At 47.2% G+C, this 27,378-nt stretch overlaps 1 long non-coding RNA gene across 2 annotated transcripts in view; it reads left to right on the top strand.

The window, feature by feature from the left end:
- The first annotated feature begins 235 nt into the window (after nt 1-235).
- LOC138118799 (uncharacterized) overlaps nt 236-27,378 on the top strand; it is a 62,015-nt gene continuing 34,872 nt past the window's right edge. For both annotated transcript variants that reach the window (XR_011155287.1, XR_011155286.1), the window contains exon 1: nt 236-346. This is a non-coding gene — a long non-coding RNA (uncharacterized lncRNA). The remainder of the gene's footprint in view (nt 347-27,378) is intronic.

Here is a 27,378-nt window from a genome sequence, read left to right as displayed (position 1 = left end):
TCCTGCTGCATGGACCCTCTCCAGGAGACGTTTCTCTAGCTCTGCAGCCTCTGGAGACCAATAAAGGTCAGGTACCACCTGCAACCTGGGGTGCCACCCACCTCTCCTGCCAGGGCCTGAGTACACTAACAGGTCTTGATTGTCCCTGGTCAGCTCCACCTGGGGCCTCCCCCAGTGAGGGCTGGGAGCTCTATTTAAGCTCAGCCCAGGAACTTTGCCTTTTTCCTGAGTCAGACTGTAAAGGTGGATGTCTTCAGTTCAGCCCCAGCCATGCCTTGCTTGGCCAGGGAGCTGCTCCCTCACTCTGACGGTGCCTGGTGATCTCAGTAAAGCTCACAACGATCTGGTGAGTGGTAGAGAGCTTTCCCCTTGGTTATGGGGTATTTCTTTGGGGATGTGCTCGGGGCTGAGCACCCAGCATGGCACCAGGGCTGCTACTGGGACCCTGTGTGGCAACTTGGATGCAATATCAGCTGTTCATGATTTTTGAAAAACTGTATGTGTATGTTTGCTTCTCATCTTCTTTGCTTAAAGCTGATATCCTTCTTTTATTCCTCTTTCTCTGAAAGATTTGGTACTTTCAAAACAGTTCACAAACACAGCAAGTAACCTTTAGGGACTGCTAAAGAGTGATCCTGGGAACCTGAACTGAAATTGAGCTTTTTTGATAAGGGTTGGAGACTCAGCTTCTTGCCTTGGTCTCAGTGAGTGCACAGGCAAAGCCAGCAGGGCTAGGTGACATCTCTACAGCGAGCAGGAACTTTGTGGCTGTGCTGATGGAGAGTTCTTGCTGGCCTTAGCATAAGCAAGGGGGGACCTGTTAATCCCCAGAGCCTGCATCTCATGCTTGAACTCAGGGATACAGAGTCTTGTGAGAGGTGGTAAAGGCTCTGTATCTCTGCAGTCTCAGCCTCACAGCTTGGCTGCAACGGGGTCTGGGGAAAGGCCCCTCCATGGTGGCAGGCAGAGGGGTGGTGTGCACCTCGGGGTGATCCCTGAAGAGGGAAGCTATTGAAATAGCTTTAAACTACAAGGGTGGTTTTTCTGTGGAGTCTACAGCAAGGTGTAGGTGCTGTTTGGGGGGGCTGGAGCCTGCAGCAGCCACTGGACCCCAGCAGGGAGGGCAGTGGGTGCCACCTGTGTCACCTGGCCTCAGTGGCACAGGGCACAGTGTCTCTTCAAGTGTGTGGCTGAGCTGCTGCACCCTGGGGCGCTGGTCATGTTATGTTTAACATAGCCTGGCTCTGGTCCATGGACCTTCCTGTCCTTGCTCCCTTCAGCCTCCCCTGCAAGGAGGTGCTCCCTCACCCTGGCTTGGAGACAGGGAAGCTCCCCTCTCTCTGCACACTGGAATCATGCCTGCTTTTGGTACAGCCTCACTCAGGAGTATCTGCAGCCTGAGGATCCCTCAGGAAGGTGGAGAGGATGGTGTCTGCCTGGGAAGGACTCTAGAGGTGCTGTGTGGGATTTGGGTGAAGCCTGTGCCCAGCAGGGTCAGGAGCTGATGGCCACAGGGAGCTGGGGCACTCTGGGCTCTTACATCCACTGGCCTCTAGAAGAACTCTTGGTCCTTTCATAGGAGGGATTGGGAGGTCTGTTCCTTCCTCTCTATCCCCAAACAGATGTTGGGAAGGATCCTGGTGTCTGGCCTGGCTGTGGTGTGATGTGAGTTATGGTGACATTAATCCTGGAGAGGTGGCAGGGCAGGGACAGCAGCTGTGGCAGGGTGTTCAGGTGCAGCAGCAGAGGGCTGTTGTCTGCCTTGCTCAGGCTGATGTTTGTGCAGACCTGCACAAACATTGGAACCTGCTCACACGCCTTCCTCGTGCTCCCTGCGTGCCACCTTCCCTTGCTGCTATGTCCTTGCACTCTGCCTGGTGATGGATTTACTGCTGGTGAACGATAATGGTGCTTAAAGAAGACAACAGGGAAAATATGAAAATACATTCAAAGAACTGAGCATTCAAGTTGACTTTACAGGGGTTCATTCTGTCGCTACCCAGCCCCTTGCAGAGCCTGCATCCCATCACCAGGGAATGTTGCTGAGATGGGGTGATGCCTCTCAAAGCTTCTGATCAAATCCAATTATTAAGAACCTCAAAAAGCAGCTTGGACATTGATCTGTGAGCTGGCAGCACTGTGCTGGCTGGACAGGACTTTGATCTAAACGAGCACCCCATCTTTCAGACCCAACTTCATTCTCTTGCCAAAAACTGAAATTGCCCTTTTGTATCTCGAGGCCATGAAATTAAGTGATTCCTTTTCAGGTCATGTGCACCCCTGCAAGGCACAGACTGGGCTGATTTTCCAGAAACCCGGGGGAACCCTTGAATAAATGCACAGTCAAGTGACTAGTTCCCCTAATTAATGCTGGCAGTAAAATTTGATCCCCACCTCCATGTAGAGGAAATGATGCTGTTATCAATTCACCCTGATTTAGCTGAAATTACCTTTGGTGTGTGCATGGCCATGCTTTGGAATAGTAACAAAATTTTTGCTCTTTTCTCAAGTGAATATTTTTCCAGTGGGTGCATCTTACTGATTTCAGAAAAAACAAAACAAACAAACAAAAACAAACAAACAAACAAAAAAAAAAAAAAAAACACAAAAAAACCAAAAAACGGTTTTCATTACTGTGTCCCTTTAGACAAACTTCTGTCTGCAGGAGATCCAGGCTACAAGCGGCCCTCGCCGGGCCAGTTTGCCCAAGGGATGCGCGGGAAGCATCCCCCAGCGGGGAGAGCGGGGCTGTCCCGTGCCGGGGCTGGTGGCACTTGGTGGCACCACTGAACGAGGAGCGAGGGCTGCGCGGGCGGGACTCGGGAGCCGCCTCCGAAGGGGCTCGGGGAGAGCTGCTCCGGGGTGTCCTCAGCTGGGGTGTCCTCTGCCACAGCTTTAGCCCCGTCCTGCTGCTGGGGGTACGGGCATCCCCCACGCTCAGCACACCTGAACACCGGAGCTGCCTTGGGAGCTGCTCCCGCTCCTGGCGCAGCGGGGACGGGTCCCAGCAGGGCGGGAGGACGGGCTGCTGAATGTCTCTGCAGCTCCTTAATCCCTCGCAGGCGCTCTGCCGTCTGCCTGGGTAATTAGCCCTCCTTGTGGAGGTAATTAGCAACTTGTGGCGGGGGAAAGGAGAGGATTTTCCTTTTCCTTCTTTCGCTTTATCCCCTTTCCGTTTCTGGCCTTTTATCTCGTTCTTGTCCCCCGTTACAAGGACTTTGCCGCAGCCTGCCCCGAGAGAGCTCGCTGTGGGCACTGCTGCCAGGGGCACGGGCAAGAACGGCAGCCGGAGCTACTCAAAAGGGTTCTTTCCTACAAGGCTTTTGTTAAAATGGAATATTAGTCAAAGCCTTCAGTGGAACTATAGTGGATCTAGTTTTTGAATTTGGAAAGCAATACTTTCTGGGGGTATTATGGTTGTAAATATTTCACGTCCCACTTGTGCAATACAACCCAAGTGCAAAGTAATGGAAAAATAGTGCTGGGATAGGAAGGGATAATAGACTACATGCAGAAAAATTGAGACTAATTATCATAACTAATTAAAATAAGGCTCTATAACTGTATAATGACTGTTTAAAATTTGCTATAATGTTATGAGAAACATATGAAAAAACCCTTTCGTTGCAGGAAGAATGACTGTTGCCCAACTGTTCATGTCTCCAATACCATGATGCTCAGGAGCAAAGCCAGTGAACAGGGCTGTGCTGGCCTGCTGCTGGAATCGTTCTGGCACAGGGGATAGGATTGGCTGTGGCTCCTTTGGGAAGGGCTCAGAGCCTGCAGTGAGCCCTGGGATGGGCAGCAGCAGCCTGTGGGGCATTTGGAGCTCTGTGCATTTGATAAACACCCTTATTTTGGTGCAGGACCAGCCCAGACCTGCCCAGGCAGGACCTTGGGCTGACTCAGAGAATGCAGTGTGAAATTCCTATAGTTACTGCCAATGTATTGCTGAAAGCTTAGGTGGTTATTATATTTATTCTATAAATACATTCTCCTATTGCCCACTGTAATACTGTAACTATATACTAATAATATGTCATTATATGCTTAGGTAAGTTTTTCTGCCTCTGGTTCAAGCTTGTCCCTCTATGGAAAATCACTCTGAGCTCTTTCTTCATGAGTCTGCTCCTGCCTGCCCAGCATTGACCCCAGCCTTGCCTGACTCCCATCCTGCTTCCTCTCCCTGGGAAGGGCAGTAGCTGAAATACAGTGCAAGAAACTTATTTTCCCTTAAAATATAAAACACACCAGTGATGTATAGCAGTGGCTGCTCTTGATGTCAGTGGATGCTTATTTAGGTTCAAATGTGTTCAGCTTTTTGACTTCCCATTCAGAAAACATGGGACAGGGGATAACAATGGATGAGTAAGCACAAGTTTTGGCAGCTGGAGTTAAAGATGTCACCAGAGATTAGGCAGCAGGAGCTTTTTAAGCAACTCGTGTTATCTTTGTAATGGCACAGAGTATCAGTTACTGCACTGACTTGACTGTCACACAGGGTATCAGGACCATGACTAGGCAGTTTCTCAGACTTTGCCTGTCAGCAGAAAGATATGCTCTTGGCAGCTCTTCCAAAATAGTTCCCTGAGACTTTGTTTTGGGGAGAGACAGATAAAGTTTTCACTGATTAGAAGAGGGGGACTTAAGGAACCAAATGGCAGGAGTGATAAAAAGTGATGCATGATGTTGGAGTGGAAAAAGCTAGAGGCTGCAGGGGATAGAGACTCAGGTGGGGGTGGAGGGACTCTGAAGTGAGGATAAAGAAATAATTGGCACTGTGTGTTCATCCTTTCTTCCCATTTTGCTCTTTGCCTAACCTCTGGTTGATGAGACAGACTGACCCATCCTTGTACCAAGAGGTTATTTCTCTTAGAAGGTGGAAGAGACACTGAATCACTGTTTGTGCATGCTGCTGGCAGTGTTTGGCACTGCCTGGTGTCAGTGACACTGGCTGGCCAGGCTGTAGCTGCTACTTTCCAAGGGAATTTCAGCCTGCTGGGTGTTGCCTCCTGTTCCAGCTGTCCTGAGCTCTGCTGTCTGCCGTGCAGATCCTCTCTTTACAAACTCATTGCTGGGTTGGAGCCTTAGCTTTAGGGAAAACCATTTTCAAACGAGACCCAAGGGGAAAATGTTGGGAATATTTCCTTGTTTCTGTGTTTTCTGAGAAGCAGGGGGAGCTCACCAGAGTCTGGTCCTCCTGTGTGCAGGTGCAGTGCTGTGGGCTGTATGTCTTTGGTTTCTGAGCCTCCCAGACATGGGCCCGCTTCCCTTCATCTGCTCCTCAGGAGAAGCACAAACAGTGAGTGTTTTGTGATGTTAAGTTGCAGTTGGTTCTTCATGTATAATCTTTTATTAGCAGAAGGAGAGCCCAGGAAAGCTTTCTCCCAATTCTGTTGACCAAGGAAACTTATCTCCCCACATCAGCCTTCAGCAGGCAGTGCAAGGTGATTTTTAAACCTCTTTTTTTTTTCCTTGGTGAGGCACAGAGCATATGAAGGGTACTGCTCTGGAACATCACTCTTTAAAAGCCCGGGTGCAGTGGGGGCACTGTGGTTTGTGCTGCTGCAAAGGTGCCCTACAGGGGTCTGCACAAAAGAGGCTTGAGTTAAACGAGCTGGTCCTCAGGTCCCTGGGGACTTGCTTGAGGGGTGGCAGGTTTGACAGCAGGTGGAACTTTGCCAAAACCATGCAGAGCACAAGCTGCTTGTCCAGGTGAGGCAATGGAGGCTCCAAGGAGAGCACAAAGGGCTCAGCTTCCCCGCAGAGTGCTGGTGTCTGGCAGCTGCGTTGGCCTCAGCAGGGTGTTGCATGGCAGGTATGGAACTTTGCTCTAAAGGAAAAAGAAATATAATGGTTGTGTCAAGGCCACTGTCTCAAAAACAGTCTTGCTCCACTTAGATTCTGATGTACTGAAATTGATAGCTCAGCAGCCACCCTGGTCTGCCCAAAAACTGCTGCTGAAAGTCTCTCCAATCTCACTTTATCCAAATGTTCCCCATTCTGTGGATTTTTACCTCTTTCCTTTTGAATGGTGTCTGTTTTCACACCAGAAAGATGGGAAATGGGTGACTTTGACAAGTGTGAATGCTGCAGTAAGGGCCTGGTCTGAGCTAGGATGAATGCTTCATGCTTGGCATGGGAGATGGGCTGTTTTGGGAGGATGGCACCTCCCTGAGGGGCTGCACATGATTCTGCTCTTATGATTGGCACCACCCCCATCCCTTTCTACCCTGATGTGGTTAGGTTTTCCATTGTGACAGTGCACACCAGCTTGCTACATATTTTTGTGTTGTACAGTCCATTTTAGATTAGGATGAACTGCAGCATTGTCCTCTCCCCTCTGCAGAGGTGCCTGGAGGTGTTCAGCAGCTCTTGCTACTCTGTGCAGTTTATCTCCTGCTCTCCACCTCCCTCTGCAGCCCATGAGCTGCCCTTCAGTGTGTTGTCAGTCCTTTGTGTGTCCCAGGCTTTGGCAGTGGTGCTCCCTGCCCTCCCCTCTGAGGGTGGTGGGACCACCCCCATCAGCTCTGCCTCTTGCTCTATTCACTTTATGCCATTAAATCACAGAAGGACAAGGGATGCAGAGTCCTAAGTGGCCCACAAAGCCAGGCCACCTGAAGTGTTTGCTGTGGTTCAGAAAGGGTCTAACCTTTAGACAGCAGGTTTGAGCTTTATTAAACAGCTGGAGCTATTCTGACAGTCGGCTCCCCTGGGCACTGGAGAGGGATGAAACCAGTCTGTGCTGCTAATTGCACATGCTCATCCCTCACTGAGAGCCAATATCTTTTAAGGGATCAAGGCCACCCCACTGCCTTCAATATGGGCAGGGCATGGCAGGTCACTACAGCATGCAGATGTAGTTAAGCAGCAGGTTTCTGCCTCCCTGTTCTTGCCTAGAAAAAAGGGCAGGGAGGGCTTTGGCTGTGTCTAGTTAGTGTGCCTTGCTAGGAGTTGAGTGAGGATGCAGAGAGGGCTGGTGCTGTAACTGGGAAGTAGGACGTGCAGACCCCCCAGGCACCGTTCAGCTCCATGTCCTGGTGGCCCTCCTGGACCCCGGGGAGCTGTGGAGTGGATGGGCTGTGATGCTACAGCAGAGAGGCCTGGGCTACAGTGCAGGGGAAAAGGACAAAGTGGGGAGTGCAAAAACTGCTGGAGCATGAATGGACTCTGGGGTTTCCTTTGTGTTTTCTGGGTGTGCTTTGCAATGCTGAGCCCAATATGCTGTATTTGTAAATACAAATGCAATATAAATAATTATATACTACTAATACAGTGTTTTCTCTACCCCAAATCACTCTGCTGTAGTGTGAACTCCATCATGTTGTTAATTAGGGATGGACTAGGAAACCCCTGTTATTAAAATTCTTCCTGCTTCTTGCCTTTTAACAAACTACAGCATCTTTGAGCTTGTGCCAACTTCAGTTTTAAACCTTTGAAAACTCTCTAATCTTCTCAGCCTTTTTTTTTTTTTTAATTTTTACTATTTTTAAACATTAAATATCCACTGAACAGAGATCTTGATGCTGATTAGGATGCATCTTGAAATGAGATCTATTTTTCCCCACATATCTTACTTAGGGTCAGGAATGCTTAGGAGTTGCTCTTTCATCAGCCTGGTACTGAGTGGGAGTAAAGGTGGTGGAACAGCAGCTGTTTTGGACAGTTTAGAGTGAATGCAGCCGTGTCAGAGGTTTATAGCACATTATTCTCATGTGAATGTATCTGGAGAGGTCAGATGCTGTGTTTGTTTCCTGTTAATGCATATGGGAAATGGAGCAGAGTTGTGACTTTTTCAGGGCAGGTGTTTGCCAGAGCCTGATCCTGGGCTCAGGGGTCAGGCACTGCATGCAGCAACACCTGCTGGAAAACAGAACTCAGTGGGGTTAACAGCTACTTGCTGATTTATTGAGAACACTTTGGGCTCACTGTAGTTTTATAAGAGCAGAGTAATATCTGGTGAAATTTTCTATGTCACCTCTGCATTTTGGGAAATCTATTACTTTTCTGCATAGAGGAGAAAGGCCTGAGACTAAAGTGAAGTTGTGCTTGACCTGGGTGAACCCAACCACCTGATGGTATCTCACATCACCTTAAGCATTAAACTCCAATGGGCATTTAAACAAATAACAGACACTAAACTTCAGTTCCAAACACAGTCTTTCAGCAGGTTATTTTTCAGGCAAAAAGTCAGGTTTTGTTTTCTTGCGTTTCCTTATGTAGGCAGGTCTGTCATCATTACTGCAGATCTGTTATTTTATTCTTGGGGGTTTTGTGCCATAGCAAAACATTATTTGGGGTGTAGATTCATAGAGATAAAACCCAGGAAAGTTCCTAGATGTAACCCAGGGAAGGACCAGTGCTGACCTGTGTAAAGCTATTTGTAAGCCATTCGTGGCTGTTCTTGCTTTGTAGTGTGTATGACTGAGAAGCAAGGACCTAACAAAGCTCCTGAGCCTGGAGTTAGAAAAGTTTCATTGACACTTCTAAACTGATGCTGGGGCCCTTTATAAAAGTGTGAAAACACATCTTCCTCCCAAGATTACCTGGGCTTTGTTCTTCCCTCTCTGGATGTAGCATTGCATTGAGAAACAGCAGCCAGGACTGTCTGACCCACTTAAGATGAAGCTAAACTCAAGAAAATGCCCTGTCATCCCTTAACAGGAGCTGTAAAGGGGAAGCCAGAGGAGGGGTAACACCCCTGCTCTTCTCTACCTGCCTCAACACTGATGGCACCACGTGCCTCTCTCCAGGTCTGCCCCAGGACAGGAGCTCTGCCCTCTCACAGGGATGCCAATCAAAGGGCTTTGCTGTGATAAACAATAACTCTATCTTGACAGCTGGCAGCAAGAGTTAGGAGGCTCAAAAACTTTCCCAGAGGAGGAGGTACGATGAGAGCAAGTGAAGTTAATGCAGCCTCCTGTTGCTGCCTTGGTGCCTGGAGAGGTGGCCCGGTGGCTCAGGGTGGTGGGTGTGAGGGCAAGGAGGAACCAGTGTGAACGTGGTTTGTGCTGTCCTCCCTGAGCAGGCTCTGCTGGAGCCAGCTGATCTGCTGCTGATTCTCTGCAGCCACACCACCACCAGGAGGGGACTTGTCAGCTCCAGGCTTTTCTCCCCAGCTGGACTGGGCCAGCCAGGCTCTCTCCTGTGTTTCTGTTAATTCTAGCTTGAGGTAGTTGAGAATTAGCTCAGGCACGATGCCTGTTTCCTACACCTGAGTCATGTACAGCATCTCCCTGGCTCCTGGGGAAGATGCTGAGGGGGTTAAGACACCGTGTTTGCAGCATCACCTCGAGCATGTGCTGTTTAACCTTCCTTGTCAACACAAGTGCTCACCAAATCCTGAACCCCAACGTGCAGCCTTGCTGGTGGTAACACTGTGTGACAGAGCACCGGGACTCAGCTGAGCTGTCTGTTCTGCTGAAGTTCGTGCTGTGTGAATATCCACATAAACAGTCAAATTCCTCCCTAAAGTGAAGTCACCCTTGGCAGTGGTCAGCTGAGGAAGTCGAGAAGACACAATTAACAAGGTGACTTTAGCAGGCTTAAAAATAGGTCTGTGGAAGTCCTTTTAAGGACTTGGAAGGACTTGTGTCATCTTGCTGGGGGCTGTGTAGAGGAAAAAGCTCTATGGAAAGGTAAAAGGGAGGACAGTTCTTATATAGCTGATCCTGATTGTTTTAAGTGTTTTGGGGTCAGCAGAGATCCGGGCTTTTCATTTGATTATAGCACTGAGCAGTTGTTACTCACACAAATGAGAACCTTGTGATGCTTTTAAATAAACAATACATACAATTTAATGTTTGTGGCTTGTAAGCACTATAATCTTTGTTACTGTCTTTAGAGCATGGCAGTGTGGTTTATAGATTGGTGGTCCGTGGTGCTCTTAAATGCACGGGAGCTGTGCTAATGAAACCTGGATGCTCCTGTGGTGTCAGGGCTGGACTCCCCAAGAACAAATCCTTTGGGTGACTTTCAGGCTCTTTCAGAAGCCTCTTGGGCGTGAAGTCCAGGTTCATATTTAAAGGTGTGTGTAGACCCATGTAATTTCAGAATGAGACACTTCAGGTTGTTTCTGAGCACGTGCTTTTGAGGAAAAGACACTGTTTTTATAGCCTTGGCATCCAAGTGATCACTGTGGGTGTGTGGCTCAGGGGTCTGAGACCCCTGATGTTCTTCCTGAGCTCTCTGAGATGCACTGAGTAGGAGAAATATCACTGAGCTGCTGGAGAGCTGGGCCCCATGACAGTCATTTCCCAAGCCAGTTGAAGTTAGGCAGCTGTGGTGGAGGTCTAACAAATCAGAGGAGTCTCTCCTCTTTCCTTGCCCCCACAGGCCCTTTTACAGTAGTTTGCCATTTACAGTAAAGCCCAGAGCCTTTCACCTCGTGCCCTGTGAGGATGTCTTTGCCCAAGGTGTGGGGTACCCCGTGTGCTTGGCTGCCTGGATGTTCTTACTGTGTGAAACAGACCATGAGAGTGGAAAGAGATTCCAGCACAACACTCAGTTTTCCCAGAGAAATGGAAAATACCAAATGAGACAACAAAATGTTCACACCAGCACAAAGAGGAAATGGAGCAATAAAATAAAATGGGATGGCAGGGACAAGTAGGAAAAGAAGCAGCAGTGTTGGGGACAGGTGTGTAAGCAAAAAACTGAGCCGAGACCAGAAATGGTCTGATTTCTGCTCCTCCAGCACTGCGTGGAATCAAAGCTGTGGGTGCTGCCCTGGTGTAGCTGGACAAGCCTTCATCCAGAGGCAGCACCCTGTGTCCTGGTCCTGGTCCCACAGAGCCACCCAAACCCCGGTTCTTCACCTTTCTCTTGGGGTTAATCACTGCAAGAGGAAATAGATTTGCAGCCTGCAGTCCTCGTGCCAAGGTCCTTTCCCCACATTTTGGATTTTATCCTTTTGTGTTTGTTATCCTTGCTTTAGCCACTTGCTTCCACCAGTAATGTGTGCTGTCCATGCCCAACTGTGCCAGACAAAGCATTTTATTTTCAGCAAAATGATTCTAAAATCGAGTTTGTTTTATTCTCCATTAAATAAAATTTTCCTTAGTAAGGAGGACACAATAAATTATGATCTGGGGATAAAGAAATCATATGAAGGAAGGCAGAAGCTCTGTTTTCTTGGTGACTAACATCAAACAGGAGCCAGTCTGAATGTGTGAGTCACCCTGTCAGATAGCCAAAGATCTTGTGCACTGCTGGGAAACACCACTGTGGAGTGGGGAACGTGAGCATTCCACCCCAGGAACGCCAGGACAAAAAACTTCCAGGATTTTTTTCCCAGGAACCATGTGACTGCTTTGCATAGCTGAGAAACAGGCAGAACATGTGAGTCGGTCTGAAGCAGCCCCTGGAGTGTTCATCTATCTCTGACGAGGTTTTCCCCCTCTTTCTCAGTTAAATCTTCCATCAAAGTGGTCCTGTCTTACTCAATCAAACCTGTAGGGAGCTTGACTGTGCATTTCATCTCCCTGGGACAGAACTGTAAATTGGGAGCCTGTAGCTGAATTAACTTCCTGAGCTGAAGCACAGGAGAACTTTTCATTGGAAAGCATGGCTTTGGTTCCTCTTCTTGACTTTTATTTTTACAAAGCAAACCCAAGTGCTGGTGTGAGACTGACTTGCAGGTGAAAACTAATGAGTAAAATTACTGCCTTAATGAAGAAAATGCTACTAGCAAGTTGGGAAAAGTGCTTTAATCATAATTAATAGAATAAAATGAATACTGAACTTAAACTCTTCTCAGGTGTTTTAATTAATTATTAAGTTTAATATCGGTTATGACACATCTTTGCATGCTCTCAAATGCCTGTGACAGGGCAGGCAGGAGTGCATAGCAGTTCTAGAAGCTTCTGTGATGACACATTCATAAACATTAGGCTGGAGGGACCTTTGTGAGTTGCTTGTGCTATGCTGTGTAAATAACCCCTGCGATAAGATCAGAGCATGTGGGTCCAGGGTGCTGTTACAGGAGGTGTAGCTGCCAGTCTGATGGGGCTGGTGCTACAAGTGACTCACAAGCTATTTCAACTGTTTGGTCAGTCTGTTTTGTACTGAAAGTGCAAGTTTTTCTCACAAGATTCATGTATCATCCTTTTAGAGTACTTCAGACCCCTGCAAAATATCACCCAGGGAATGGTGTCTGAATTTTTAATTTTTTTTAAATCCAGTGTGTGCTGCGGGATATTTGCAGAAATATTTGACTGCAAGATGGTGTCAGTGCCTGTGGAGGCTGGGTGCCAGCAGGTCTGACCCCCGTGGCTGGCAGGGGCTGTGCTCTTTGGCAATGCCCAGCTCCCCAGTCCCAGGCACTGGTTTCTCACAGCACTCTGCTCCACGTGGGTGGGTTTAAAGCCCTTCTGGGGTGCCTGCCTTGTGTTTAGGCTTCCCTCAGGACTGCACAGGGCTGAATAGAAACTGGGAGACTTCCTGAGCTGCTCTGCAAGGGGTTGACAGAGGAGGGGGATGTGTTGTCTCCCTCGACCCGCAGTGTGGTAACACCCCTCCCAAAATGCAGGTGTGGATCTGAGCAGCTGGGAGACTGTAGGAATACTCCTGCTTCACCTCAGCAGGCCCTGTCCCGTGTGAGATGTGCCTTGCTCAGTTATGTTGTGCTTTCAAATATGTGCAGCTTCAAAATGACACTGGTGCGTGTCCTGGAGGTTAAAAGATGGGAAATGTGAGGAAGCAGAAGCCTTCATTCAGTGAGCAGTGGGTGACTTCTTACAGGATTAGAGCTCCTCCTTAGTGAGGCCACCCTTACCTGTGCAGGAGGATGGCTGGGACATGAACAGTTGTTTGCATAAGGTCCTTGCCTTTGTCTACAGGTGCTTGTGAAGCCTCCTCTTACATTGATCTGGTGGTGAGCATATTTGGAAGCATTGTTTGGACTCTACTGCTATTTTTGAAGCTCATCCTGTAAAACCAGAAAATCTCAGGCAATTCCTTACCTCTTCCACTTTAACTCTCAAGCTTCCTTAATGTTTTCACGGTTGCTGTGGTTTTAGAATGTTCTATGAAGGTGCAGCAAACTGTAGGGAATCACTACACTTTGGTAAAAAGTGTGCTTTGAGTCCTCATATGCAAGTATTCCTCCTGGGAGGATGACTGGGTTGTTATCTAGTCAGGTAGTAAACCTCTATTGAATTACATGTCAAATCTAAACTGCACCAAGTTCCAAATTTCAAATTTCAAATGCTTGCAACACAGTTCTCATAAACAAGTTACAGATCAGAAATTAGTCACTGAAACCATTGTGACTAACTTTAAATAACGAGATAGATATGGGGAGGGGTGGGGGGAGAAAAAAATCTGCTCAGAGATAATTTGCAAGCTGAATAAAATAATATTAAAATTATTCATCAAGCTTATCAAGCTTGATTCTTGAGTAACGTTGTGTCATTGCTAGCAGGTGGTGGGAGAAATGGCACAGCATACCAGAATTAGTAATAGCCATGTATTTTTGATGCTACTTCATCTGCGTGGTTTATGTCCAGATGGTTTTGAAAATGGAATCAAGATAAAATACAACTTCCTGGATTAGAATTTGCATTCTAGTTAATGATATAATTCAAACTCACTGTTGTTTAAAAAAAAAAAGATTATTGGATGTTGGGACCATTCCAGCTTTATCTGGGTTTCTTTTTTAGCTCAGCATTGCACGAGAGCACCATCACAGGTGTGAGTCAAAAAGCCATCTTACCCTGGGCTTGCATACACAGTTTTTTCTTCTTGGTGCATATGCTCACCGTGTAACTTTGCCAAATTTTAGCTGCTGAGCCTCAAAAGTTACAAATGGCTTCTAAAGGAAAAGATGTTTGGCTGACCTGTGATAGCAAGCACTGTCAGCCTTGGTTCAAAGGGCACTTCAATGGCTGTCTTCCCATGAAGAGTGGTTGGGTAGCACAGTTTACAACTGGATGCAGCAGGAACTTTCTCAGATGGTCCCAGCCTCACTTAGAGCAGTAATGTCTCATGGATTTTGAATTCATGATTTGTGCTTGCTGGGTTACAGCATTCTCATTTACATGTCTGTAATGCAATTCTACTTTCAAGTAGCCTTCAGTTCCAGCAAACATCCTTTCAAGTTGCCTAAGTCTTCTGACCTGGTGGAGTGTTCTAGGATTTCTAGGAAATCTCCAAATAATTTCTTCTTTTCCATTTTAACCCCATGGGCAAGACCATAATCTTGCCTGCATACATCAGCAGTGCTCTTTTTCACAACTGTCGTCTGAAAGTGCAGAATTTTAGTCCCTCTTCTGGCTGAAGAACACTGGCTTTCCTATCCCCCTAGGTTTAGACATCTGCCAAGATTAGGGTAGCTGTCTACACTCCTGTATCCAGTAGAGAGAAACAGCTCCAGATCCATCATATTCCAGGGGAAGTGTCTGAATTGCAGCTGCTTGTGTGGTAACTATTTACCACTTAGAGGGGTGAGATGATTTTCACTGTAGTTTCCAGGTGAGCACAGCTGGGCACTATTTGCTATTTACATGGAGAAGAGGCCCCTGTGCTGTGTTTGCAGCCCTGGAGCATTACCCTGCTGCCCTGGGCCCCCAGAAAGGAGAGCAAGCAATGAACCTGTGCCCTTTTCCAAATGAACTCGGTAGAGTTTGTTCACAGGAATTCAAACCTCTGGCAAAAAAACCTCGTTGCTGGGCAGAAGAAGAACAAAGCAAAATAACCTGTGGTGAGTGTCCTCTTGGGATGCAGGCAAGGCAGGAAGCTTTGTTTTCCCAGCCCTGAACAGCTGCTGGGAGGCAGAGGAGGGTGGGATGTCTTCTACTGAGCTGGGCAAAAAATGCCTGCTCACAGCCCATGGTAGTTGGCAGGGGGAAAAACATCCCCATCAGGCTGAGCTGAGGTGCTGTGGGTTTGTTTAACCCAGCTAATGGTTCTATTTCCAGAGGTTTGGATGCAAGACGTGTTGTAGCTTCTAGCAGAAGGATGGGTGGGTGTGTTAAAACTAAACTTGAGTGAGGCAGGAAATCAGGGAGAAGAAAATGAACAAAACTTCTTTCTCAGAAAGGGTGGAGGGGCTTGTGGGAAATTCCCTTATCTCTGAAACTGGATTTTGAAAGCCACAACCCTCATCTACTCCTAAACTTTTTCAGTACCTGTTATTTTCCCTGAGCTGTCTATCAAAGAGGGGGTATCTTTGGCAACAGATTAATACAAGTTAAAATAGATATGGCACAAGTCTCTGTAAAACATCTGCCTTATCCTTACATAATGAATTAACAAAGATGAGCTTGAAAGAAATGTAATAAATTATTCAAAAACCTCCTATGCTTTTGAAATGCTAACAAGTCAAATCCTTTGAGACTGCTTGATCAGATTATGGTGTATCACACAGTAAATCTAACTGGTTATATTCAGTCCTGAATTATCAGATTTACTAGTTTGGCCAAAATAATTTAAACAGTGCTGAAATAATGCCAAATGATTTTAATTAAAATAAATTCATACTTATAAAATAAGGAACCCTACCCAAATTCTTTACAGTTTGAGAGCTGAGAATAATTTCCTCTTTTACCAGATCTCTGCTCAGCAGCAGTGCTCATGGCTTCCTTCTCCCTTTTTTTTGGGTACCCAGCTTGAGACTTTAAATGCCTCAATTTACTCAGTTGCCTGGGACTTTCTGAGAACCAGTCTTCTCTAAAGGCAAACCACAATAAAGACTGAAAATTCAAATGGAGTTTGAATTTGTTTAATTCAATTGCTTCTGACCTAAATATTAGCATGAAAGATACACTGAAGTAATTGGCTTCAGGCCCAGATACATTTTATGGGGGGGAGCTAAGCTTGCTGTAGGACCCACAGTGGCACCTTCTTTGTAGGTGGGTTAGGACAGGTCCTTGCATAAAATTCACTTGCATTTAGGTCTGTGAATCACGTTCTCCATCATGACCTAAACTGGAGAAGGACATACCTCCTGCCCCTTCCAGACACTGCTGTGAGTGGGAGCACCTATAAAACCACAGGCTTTCCCTTCCACAGATGGAGCTGGGAAATGCTCTCCTGCCCTGCCCGTGTGACCAGCACCACCCCAGCCCCCTGAGCTGAGGAACACCAGCTTCTGCTCCCAAAGGGAACCTTGAAGGAGAAAGTGAGCAAGGGTTTTAAGGCATGACCAAGTTGGCCTCCGTGGAGATGATTAAGGTTTCAGCTGCAGCATTTCTGAGTGCAGCTCTGGAGGCGTTTTTGCTCTGCAGCCCCGTGTGGTGTGAGAACCAGGCATTAGTGGTGATTTGCTGCTGTGTGGGCTGTTAACTACTCAGAAGGAGCTGCTGCAGGTCTGCCCATTGCAGATGTTACCAGGCCTTGCCTTATAGGTGATGTGAAAAGGTACAAAAACTTCTTTAGGCTCCTGCTGGCTAAAGATGCTGGTCCAAAAGCCCATGTGAAGTGCCCAGTAACTTCAGCAGAATTTAAGTGAAGGCCAGCAGTGCAGCTCCACTGAAATCAATAAAGATTGATTGACTGACTGTGGTGGAGGATCTGCACTGCTGGCCTTCACTGAAATTCTGCTGAAGTTACTGGGCACTTCACATGGGCTTTTGCTCTGGAGGAGGACAACTGAGTGGTTTGAGAGCAGTGAAATATTGATTTGGAGAGACACCACTGAGCAGCTTGTCCTAGTAATCAGTTCCAGAGCAACATTAGCATAAGTCATGATTAGGGAAGGAGCATGTCACTGTACAAGTGCTGGCTGAGAGACTCCCAAGATGGGGTGGAGAAGGATTGAGGCTTTTGGGTTTAGTATTTGGAGGAGGGTTGAGACATGCGGGAAGGTTTTGTTTAAAATTGCATCCATGTCACCAAAGACAGTGCAGTACAATGCAGGTTTGTCCCTGCATCTCTCTCCTGCTTTACATGGAAGAAGGCAGAGCTCTGATTCTGGTTCAGAAGACTTGACTTGGGCACTGGCTTCCTACCTGCTCTGAAATCATCAACAACCAGCTCTGGACAAAGCCAGGCAGCGCTGCTGATGTGGGCATGGCTTCAGGAGCGTGGTTGAAGCAGGACCCGTCTCTGCACTGACACTGCTGCTGATGGAGAATAGGCCTTACCAGAACACTGGCTAAACATGTGCCTTGTGCATGGCAGTCCTATTTGGCATGAGGAAAGCATCCAGTAATCCTGCAGCCTCAGTGAATTTATACAGGGAAGTAGGAGAGCACTGTGGGCAGTGCAGGCTGTGCCAGCTGATTGCTGTGGGCTTGTAATCTGTACTCCCATGTGAACAAGACTGCAAAGACTTGGATTTGGAAGAAGGGTGATATGGAATTGTCTAAACAGGATGAGAGTGTTCACAGGATTTATTGAAGTTCGAATCATTAGAGATCTGGCTTTAGGAAAGAGCAAGATCAGTCTGGTGACTTACAAATTATGGGGTCCTTGGCAATCTAAACTTCATAGAGGAATTAACTTTAGCAGCTGACTAACTCATGAACAGAAAAAAATTTCTGGTTTTAGTCACTGGCAAAACATGATTATTTCAAACCATATTGCAGTATTTTAGATACTCCACTGCTTTGGTAAGTTTAGCTCAAGCACACAGAGAGCAAATTAAATCTTTTGTCTGTTGCTGTGACTGGAAAGGCAGGTCTTTCCCAGATGACACCCACAGAAAAATTCTGACTCCACTGCAATAAAATGCATAATTATTTTGAAGTCTAAACTGAACAGTGTTTAAAATAGAATTCCTTCCACCTTCTCCTCTGGTATCCAAAACAGGCCATCCCTAGATGGTTTGAAGGGCAAAATATTGAAATTTGGTCCTGTAGACTCAAGTCCATGACAACAGATACCACCTCAAGTGCTGTAAATCATAGCTGGGTGACTAAGAGTGTTATCTTGAATATATGTGTGTGTGTGTGTATCCCTGAAAATCTGCCTGGCTTCCTTGTGGAGTTGCAATTTTTATTCACATCCCTTTCTTGTCGGGGTTTCTGTATTGAACCATACCACAAGTCCATCCTTTGGCAACCTGTTTCTGTCACTGGCTGGCAGGTGATTGAGTGTCATTAGCTGCTGCTTTTTTAACCTCTTACCTGTATGCTCTTGCAAGGAATGAGTTATCAAATGCTGTATTTTAGCATTCAAAGTAGACTCAGCAAATGGAGGCAATGTTTCTCTTCAAAGCCCCGTGGGGATGTCTCAGGCATTGCTCATTCTGGAAAGGTGCATCTGCAGGAACAAACCTTCCCATCTTTTCTGGTGCTTTTCACTGTTTTCCCTTTGAACCCAGTGCATGCAGCTGTGGAAGGAGCTCTGTGAATGTGGAGAGGGAGTTGTCTCGTGTGTAAATAGTAAATGTGTATTTTTTCCTCATATCTACTCATTTCATGCATACACATAGAACTGCCATTTTGCTATTCCACTTTCTATTTCATTTTTCACCAGATCCTGGCAATAATTGATTTGGGATTTTTCTCTCATTTGTTTCCTTCTTCAGACACAGTAATTTTTCCTTGTCCCAGGATCTATGTTTATTGATCTTGTGTGGTTTGCTTCACTCTGGCAAATGTTTCTATTCCTATTCCAATTGGATTAGCTTGGGCTTGCTGGCCAATTTGAGAACTGGCAAATTCCTAAGTGCCTCCTATTGTCTGTGAGATGCAGTGAAAGGCAAGATTCAGCTGCAGTGTTTCTGAAGGGGGGTATTTGTTACGGCTACTTGGTGTTCAGGGCATCTTGTACTAGTCTCTGACTTTCTAGCCCTCAGGCAAATTAAATTGTTGGCTCTTGTCAGTGTCCCATAGCTCCCTCTGGCTGGGCTTGGTCTTGGGGACTATTTAAATTAACTTGCCTTGTGTCCTTAGAGCAACAGCTCACCCAGAAGATCAGGAAAAAATTCCTGATGTTAAACTATGTGAAAAGATTACAAAATTCTTGCATAAGACCTTGCAATAAAAGATTTTTTTACACAAAATAGATGTCCTTTTCTATTAAAAAAAGGCTACTGTCCTTGGTGACAGTTGTAGTGATAAATGTGGTTGGTTCCTTCCCAAGTCAGCCAGCACTTCAGAGCAGCAATGGGACGAAGCAGTGAGAGCAGCCCTGAGGTTTGGATGAGACACTGAGTGGCTGCTTCTTCAACTTCTGCTCCTAGGCTGCTGGTTTGGGGTTTGCACCCTGAACTTCCCCACCTTTTCAGTTTAACTTATGGGTATGTTGCCCTTACAGACTGGAAAAACTGCCTTTGTTTCCCCAGCCTGAAGGTGTGCAGCTCTGCTAAGGGACACTGAATCCAGTCAACATCATCCCTAGAAAGTTGCAGCTAGGGTCCATTGAACTTGTCTGTGTGTTTTTTCAAGGAGAAGCATCAAGATCAAAGTCTGAGAAAACCATTTGATCTTCCAGCTGTAAACAACTACTAAAAGAGCACACATGCTGTATTTAATTACCCTTCATTGAGGTGCTTGCATCCAAACTGACAGCTCATAGAGTTTCTTTTCTCCTTATTTGAAGCAAGGGGCAGTTACAGGGGATGGACATTGTGAGAAAAGGTGAGTGAAGAAGGTGGAAGAGTTGAACAAGTTTCACTCCCTGAGCCCTTTTATATTTCCTGCTGGAGCTGCTGGAATGCAGCTGGGACATTGGTCTTGCTTTGGGAGTGTATCCATGGGTGCTCACTCTCCCATTCCTGTACTCACCAGCTGCTCTCAGAAACATCCTCCAGAAAGCTCTTGTCTGTGAGTCCTTATTCTCAGAAGTCTTCTTTTATAGGTATCCTCCCAGCAGCAAAACTGACAGATGGCTAAACCTGAACAATTTTATAACTAATTATCAGAAAGACCTCACTTTGCTTCCCAAATACTTGAACAAGATGAAGAGGTGACCTAATCACACCAGAACTGCAGGGTTTATAGTGAAGATGGAGTCAGGCTGGTCTAGTGGAGCATTTGTGTGTTGAACTATCAGAACATCAATCCTGTCTCTAATTGAATTGCCTCTATTCTGAAGTTCATGTCTACTTTTGCATTTTAGAGCACCACCCAGATGTCAAAATTCAGAAGGTGGCAGTGGATTTCCTGGTCATTTGTGTGAATTATTGAGTCATTACTGTAATGAGAAGCAATTACCTGTTACCTTGGAAGGTCGATTCATTGGATAGCTGATCAAACTGGACTATTTCCAATGGCTAGGAGCATCAAAAAAAAATTGGCAAGCAGGTAAAAATCCAAGACAACAAATGTCCTTATCTTTTCCATGAGGAGACCTGCTGGATTATCCACAGGGCATATATCAACCAAATTTACAAGATTTAAAGTTTGACAAATTCTGCCTCAGTGTCTGATACTCCTGAGAAGTAATAATAAGTAGTTGGGCTAAATTACATCCCTGGGAACTGAATTTTCTTCTTCATTCTCCCCTTTCCCAAGCTTCTTAGGTATGATTTTGTTCCAAAACAATGATGCATAGCCATGAAATGGCTTTGCCCTTTATCACTCCAGCATAGGAGAAGATAAACTGAACAGACCTGTTTATTCATTTTGGAGGAAAAACAAAATTAAAAGGCTTCTGTGTATTGTGGTAATGTAATTCCTAATCAATGACAGTGGGTTTAACAGAGATTTATGGGTTTTTAATTTGTAAGATTAATGACTACATAGATTGATTCTGTCAAAATGACAGTATCATGGTCACGTACTTCATGGAGCAGATAGCGACCTCCTGCCAGACACGTCCTTAAGGAAATGCAATTATCGCTGCCCCTTTTACAGTGCTTAACTTTTTTCTCTCAGTAAGTGACAACAGAAAGGGGTTTGGGCATGAATTAATCTTTCTAGCTGGACTGTTAACCCTTCGTGCCTAGCAGCTAGTTTCATTAACTCAATGCCTGCATACTGTTTTCTGGGGTGTCCCTGGCAAATGCAATAAAGCAGTGCCAGAGGTACCATCTGGAGGCTCTCTGGAGCACTCTGCTCCAGCAGCCGTGTGCAGGATCAGATCTGCAGCGTGACTGTCTCATGTTGGGCTTCACCACTGCAGCAGTCACTGCCGGGGCACTTGGCAGCATGACTTTTCCAAAAGCACACAAAGCACAGGGGTGAGCTCCACAGCCTGCTGGGGGCAGGTAGGAAATGCAGGTGGGGAGATATCAGCTCGTGGCTGTCCCCAGGACAGTGAAGTTCTCACGATGTCTGGTTAAGTGTCATTACACGGTTATCTGGTGGCCTGTGTCCTGTGAGGTGCCAGGTCTGGGACACGGTCCAGGCTGAGAGCTGCCATCAGTGTCACTGCTCTGCTGCAGTGTCACATCTCTGCCTGAGATGTCCCATGCTTGCTTGCAGATCTCCCACCTCGTGCTGGGCTGCAGGACACACCAGCACAGTCTCTCCTCTGCGCTTAAATGTTGTGCTTGTTCAGGACTTGCAATGTGGCTCTCCCCCACCTTCCCCCCAGGGATTTCAAGGTGGTAGAAATGGGTAAAATGCATTAGCAGCCATCTAGGGAAAATACACCCTGTCCTGGCCCCCTGGACTTTACAGCCCTGGCTCTCTTTCCACAGTTTGTGCCCTTCTGTCCATGTGTGACTTCTCTTGGTGTTTCATATTAGTCCTTCATGTGCATTCAGTGCAAAAAGTGTGGCATGAAGCTCTTGGCCTCTGCCTGTTAACAACCTGGTTTGAAGTGTGTTAGGGCCCTTTCTTCTGGAGCTGGCTGCTTGTCTCAGAGCAGAAGTCATTGCATAACAAAGCCAGCGTGATCTAAATTGCAGACCTGGATGCTGGTACATGTTCCCTGGAAATATGCAGATTTCTTGTTCCAGAATCCTTACACCATTGAAAAAACCCCAGCTTTTCCTCTACAATCAAGCTATGAAGTAAAGTGTCTTTGCAACAGAAACTTGTCCCAAGTGACCAGATGTGGCACTGACAGCATTTGGTGCTACTGATGGAGTCACCTTCATCTTGTTACAGCTTTGTGGGGTGACACTGGCTGCAGCACAGCTGTCCCTGCATGCAGGGTGTACATTGTTGTCCCCTGAGGGAGGCAGGGGTCTTCTGGAAATTGTGCATTGGCTTGAAAGTGGCTCTTTGATGTAGGATCATCTATTTGCAGTAATCCTTCCAGCAGGTTTCTGCATAAATGCAGTTCTCAAAGCAAAGTATTTATTAAAAAAATTAAAAATCCAGGCAGTGATCCTGAGGAGTATCCTCGCATCCAGGAGAGCAGCTGTCTATCTTATCCCCAGGTCTAGAAGCAAATCTCTACCTGCTGAGGCCAGCCTGGCCAGCCAACCCTTAGCAGTGGCCCAGCTCATTACAAACTGTACCCACAAAGTGCTCGTGTGCCCGCAGGTATTGGTGTGACCTTTGGCTGACTCTGCACTAACTCAGCCTTCAGCTCTTGCTTGTTTATTTACATCAAGGAAAAGTTGAGTTTAGGAACTGTAAAACTGAGGTGTCTTGGTGAGGACAGTGTGATTTGAAAGGCTCATCCAGATGAGCTGCTTCTGAAATATCATTTATTCTGATCAGCCAGTGCTCAGCTGGGAGCTCAGGGGACATGAGCAGCTCACATTTCCGAGCCCTTGTGTGTTTGAGCTGTGTCACAGACCTCACCAGTGAGCATCCTGTGGCCAGGGGGAATGTGCTAGTGCTGCCTAAGGAGATGGGGCTTTGCAGGTGCAGGAAATGGCTTTGCCAGGAGGCGAGGCTGGGGTGGTGGCACTCCCACCCATCAGGAGGCTGGTATACGCCGGTCTGAGAACCCACAGCAACATTCATTTCTCCACCTGCTTCCCCATAATATGAGAGCTGTGTCAGAGGCTGCCAAGCTCTCACAGCCCACTGGAGTTGTGTGGAGCCAGCAGAGCTGTTTGCTGCAGAAGGCTGGTGTGGCTCCAGGTAAAAGTGGGAGCTCTGGGTGTACAAACCTGCTCTGAAGGACAAGGTCAGAACACCTGTAAGAATACAAAAGCTGGATTTTCCCTGCCTGATCCCTACTGCCATAAGCTATTGACTAATGAGAAAGGGGTCAGTGTTCCTCCTTGTGACCCACTGCTCATTAGAGACATGGATGGGGAGGGAACACGCTGTGATCCCGGTGTGGCCGTGGGTGGGTGTGTGGCTCGTGAGCCCAGAAGGATGTCTGATGGCCTCCTGAAGACAGGTCAGAACTAGCCATACACTGAGCTTTGCCCTTTAGAAAACTAAACAAAGAAAAGTACAGCAAAGTCTTTTAACTTGTAATGAAGAAGTTTGTTTTACAAAAAATCACTAGAAAATGTGTGCAATATAGAATTTAAATGCTCAGTCTCTCATGAGCATGAGGATGAGTTTTGTTGAATCAATTTAGTAGTCAATACTTTCATCTCCTGGAACATTTAAATCTTTTAAACCTGGTTCCAAAACCATGTGGAGCTGCTTGAGCTCTATCTTCACTTGGCTGTCTTGGAGTTTTTCCCCAGCTCTGATGAGAGCAGAGCCCTGCAATTTCTTGGTGTTCACAAACCCGATCCTGGGTCTCTGCAGGTGAGTCGTGCCCTGCTGAAGGGGCACAGTGGGAATGCTGGTAAAGCAGCATGTTCTGCCATCTGGGGCTTTCTCACCCTGGTATCAATCAAACACCTCTCAAAGTGGGCAAGGCCAGGGATGACTCACCACAGAGAATAACTTGTCCTCATACATCTCCCCAAGACTTTAGCAGAGTGGGGAAAAATGATGACAAACTCAGCTGTTAAAAACCTCACAAAGATATTGATATTTCTCCTTTGTTGCTCTACTGTGTGTAAGAGGATAACTAGTGCAGAGAGGCCTGAGTGGAGAAAGGTTTGGATTTGTTTAATGTGCTTTAGCAGCACTGATAAATTGTCATCTCTGCATTGCCTTTACCTGCTGGGTTGTGGCTGCATCTGTGCTTGGGGGTGCCTGCAGTGTCTGCTGGATGCAAGGCAGGAGCTGTACGGCCTGGCACATGTGGGGTGGTTACCGAACAAGTGCCAGGTTCTATTAAGTGCTGCTGCTGCTGTCTGTGGTTGTACAGAGCCTGAGAATTAACGTGACAGTGTGCTCCTCTCACGAGGCAATGTCCTGCACTTGGGATGGGCAGGGGAGGAGGGTCCCCCCGCTGCCAAAATGCTGCCACTCAAAACCGATATAACCTGGAAGCAGCACCTTCCTCCACAGTGTTGTTGTCTTACTCACTCTGGCCCTGATTAGGACAAGACTGAGGGTTGTGGGGTAGGTCTTGAAGGAGACGTCCTCCTGTGTGGTCTGCAGCACCCACAGTGTCTGCAGGGGCCTCGTACAACCCCTCTGAGGAGGTGATCAGAGGAATTCTGCCTTTCTGCTGCTTTGTACTGGGGCTGGACTCCAGGAGATAAAGGGTCTTTTCCAACCTCAATGGTTTGGTGACTCTATAGTGGTCTAACCCTTCTCTTGCTGCCTCCTGGATTCCTCCCTCCAGAGACCTGCTGATGCTCTTGATTTGGATTCCTTTTATTTACACTAATGTGCTCCTGTATGAGGTGACAGCCACTGCCCTCTGGATTCCCCTGTGCTGCTCCTCTGTTTGCCCCACTTTGATAATTCCGAGTAGTTTAATTAAACTGCAAATTTCCTCCCTTCCCTGTTCGTTCTCCCCGCTGAGTCACCGGTGCAGCAGCTCACACTCCGTGTGGTGGCTCTGCATGTTAAGCAGCCTCTCCAGCCAGCCCGCAGATGTGCAGCCTTATCTTCCCCCCGAGCCCGCTCTCTTCAGCGCTCGCAGACACAAACACCGCCTGCTGTTCTCCTCCTCCTCCTCCTCCTCTTCCTCCTCCTCCTCCTCCTCGCTGCCCCCGGCCCGGGCTGCCAGCGCTGAATTGCCGGAGCCTCCCCGCACGCAGCTGCCGAGCTTTAGTGCTGCTGTTTGCTGGACTTCACACAAACGCACTCCTGGAAAAGGTCACACCAGTGCAAGATCGGCTTAAATGAAAATTGGTTTATTATGCATGTGGCTCTTCCTGCAGGCAGCTGATTAAGCAGCCAGCTGTGGCCAGATGTCTGCTGGAGATTCTCCGGGATGCCGCTTCAAAAGATGGTTTGGAGGCCGTGCAGTTGTGGCTGTTGGCTGGCTCAGCCAGACTGGGGGTGCTTTTTGCCACAGCTGGGCACATTACACCCCATCAGTGCACACAGGGCTGCTCGTTGTGCTCACCGCTGCTGTGCGGGGGGAGGATGCACCTCTGGTCCACTTGGAGCTGTGCTGGCACTGAGGGGGACCCATTTCAAATGCTTTTATCTATCAGGATAGTTCTTGGTTCCCTTTACTTTGTGCTTTTCTAATCTGAGTCAGCTTTAATCTGTAAAGCAGTCTTCAATTAATTTTTCCCTACACAACCTCTGTTAATACTGGTGATAAATAACAACAGACGCTGTTTTAAAGTGACTATCTGATCAGATTGGGAAGATGTAGACAACGTGATTCATTTGACATCTACAATTTAAAATCAAGATAGTAGCATCTTCTGGTCTTGGTTTCTGCACTCCTGGGCTCTGTATAGTGCTCTCTGGTTTAGGGATAAGGGGTTGCTTATAGCAGCACCTCCCCAAACTTCCCCACTTTCCCCTCCATGCAAACTTGCCATGTAGCAAACCCGTGCAGTGTCCGTGCCAGGCAGCAGCTGGACAGAGGGACACAGTGTGGAGAGGCCCTGCAGCCCTGCCTGTCTGTGAGCAGAAAAGGGGCTGTGAGAGGGGCTGCTGGGCTATGTGGGTGGCAGGAGGAGGATGGGAGGGCAGGTGACCATTTTTGAGCCCAGAGAGAGCAGAAGCTCCTGGAGGAGCTGGAGCATGTTGCAGCCCATGGTTCAACATCACAAACATGAACTTCTTGTCTTAAACACTAGCAAAGCAATTAGCCAACATCATCTGACCTGTTCAAGATGCACAGCAAGAGACAGGGGGTTGGGCTTTTTCTGTCTAAATTGGCCCCAGCAATAAAGCTTAAAAGAGGAGGTAATACAAATGATTCCTCTGCTCCTGTGTTACTGGGCACGGTTATCCCTTCCTTAAATCTGCCTGCAGTTCAATTAGGTTGCTTTTTCTGAAACTTGTAAGTAGATAAAAGAAAGAAAAAGGAGAAAAAACTCTCTTTTTCTTCATTAAAGGATATGGGGGAGAGGGGAGACCTATTAAAAAAACCCACAGAAGAAATCCAGGGAAATGGAGCTCTGCTAAAAACCTTTTGAGCAATGTTTGTTAAAATGCACAATTTGTTTGGCTGCAGCCCTGTGTGATTTTACCCCAATACCTGAGATGTGCACTAGTCATAGGCTGATGGATTTCCTCCTGAACACATCATCTCAGATTTGGACTTCTACTCACACTTTTACTCTAGAAATGTAGCAACATCAAAGGTCTGTACCTGCAGGACAGAAACCTGTGAGAGCTCAATCCAGCAGAATCAGTCACGTTTACAAAGATGACTGTGACAAATGACTAGGAAGGTACTGCTGGATGCCACTGCCCGTCACCAGGCTCGTGGTGATATTTAATTCACAAGGCTGAATGTTTCCAATCCTGTTGTTGGAAAGTCTGGTTGTCCTGAGGCTGGGCTGTAAACTCCGTCACAAAATCCAGGAGGGAAAAGTCTTGACTGTTTAAATTCTTTGCCCTTTTCCAAGGGGGCAGGGTGGCTGCTGGAGGCAGGGCTCATTGCCCTCATTTGTGTGATGTATGACTTGGGACCATGGCACGTGTCACCTCTGCTGCACTTCGGGCACTTTCAGTGGCTGAGATGAATTTCTCTCTGCGGGCTGGGAGGAGTGGCTGGTGGGGAGCTGTCTCCATGACATCTTCATGTCATGAGGGGAATCCCAGCTGCCAGGCAGATCTGCAGGGACAGCCAGGGGCCTGGGCACTCCTGCTGTGGATGGGGCTGCCTCACTGTCCTGTGACACTGCAAGGGTGGGAGAAACGATGCTTTAGAGCACCAGAAGCTGATCCCTCCTTTGCTGCTTTTTGTTTGGGGATGTGAAGGCCGCTGTTCCTCTGCAGGGCTGTGCCCATCCCTGGGGGTCGCTGCCCCATTTGGAGCCAGGTTCCAGCAGCAGAACCCATCCCGGGGTCTCTCTCCTTGCCATGGCAAGGACAGCATCACAGTGTGCCTCTTTCAGTTCCACGTTACTGCCTTTCCCACGACCCCTTTCCAAGGCTAACCTGCATCTGATGGACCTGCAGGAGCACAGGCTCTGCCTGGACACCACGTCCCTGCAAAATCCTCAGACCAGGGGCTGTTTCATTATGCTGCTGTACAGCACGAGCCACGCTGAGCTGGGCTCAGCTGAAGGTCTTCAGTATGTTCTGTTAGAGCAAATCAATCTGTAAGACTGTAATATTTAATATCATACTTTTGCCTGCAGCTCCT

Source organism: Aphelocoma coerulescens, chromosome 14 (assembly GCF_041296385.1).
Source record: "Aphelocoma coerulescens isolate FSJ_1873_10779 chromosome 14, UR_Acoe_1.0, whole genome shotgun sequence".
NCBI classification, from domain to species: Eukaryota; Metazoa; Chordata; class Aves; order Passeriformes; family Corvidae; genus Aphelocoma; species Aphelocoma coerulescens.
Note: the sequence above shows the minus strand (reverse complement) of the source record. Positions and strands in the feature narration are given on the sequence as shown.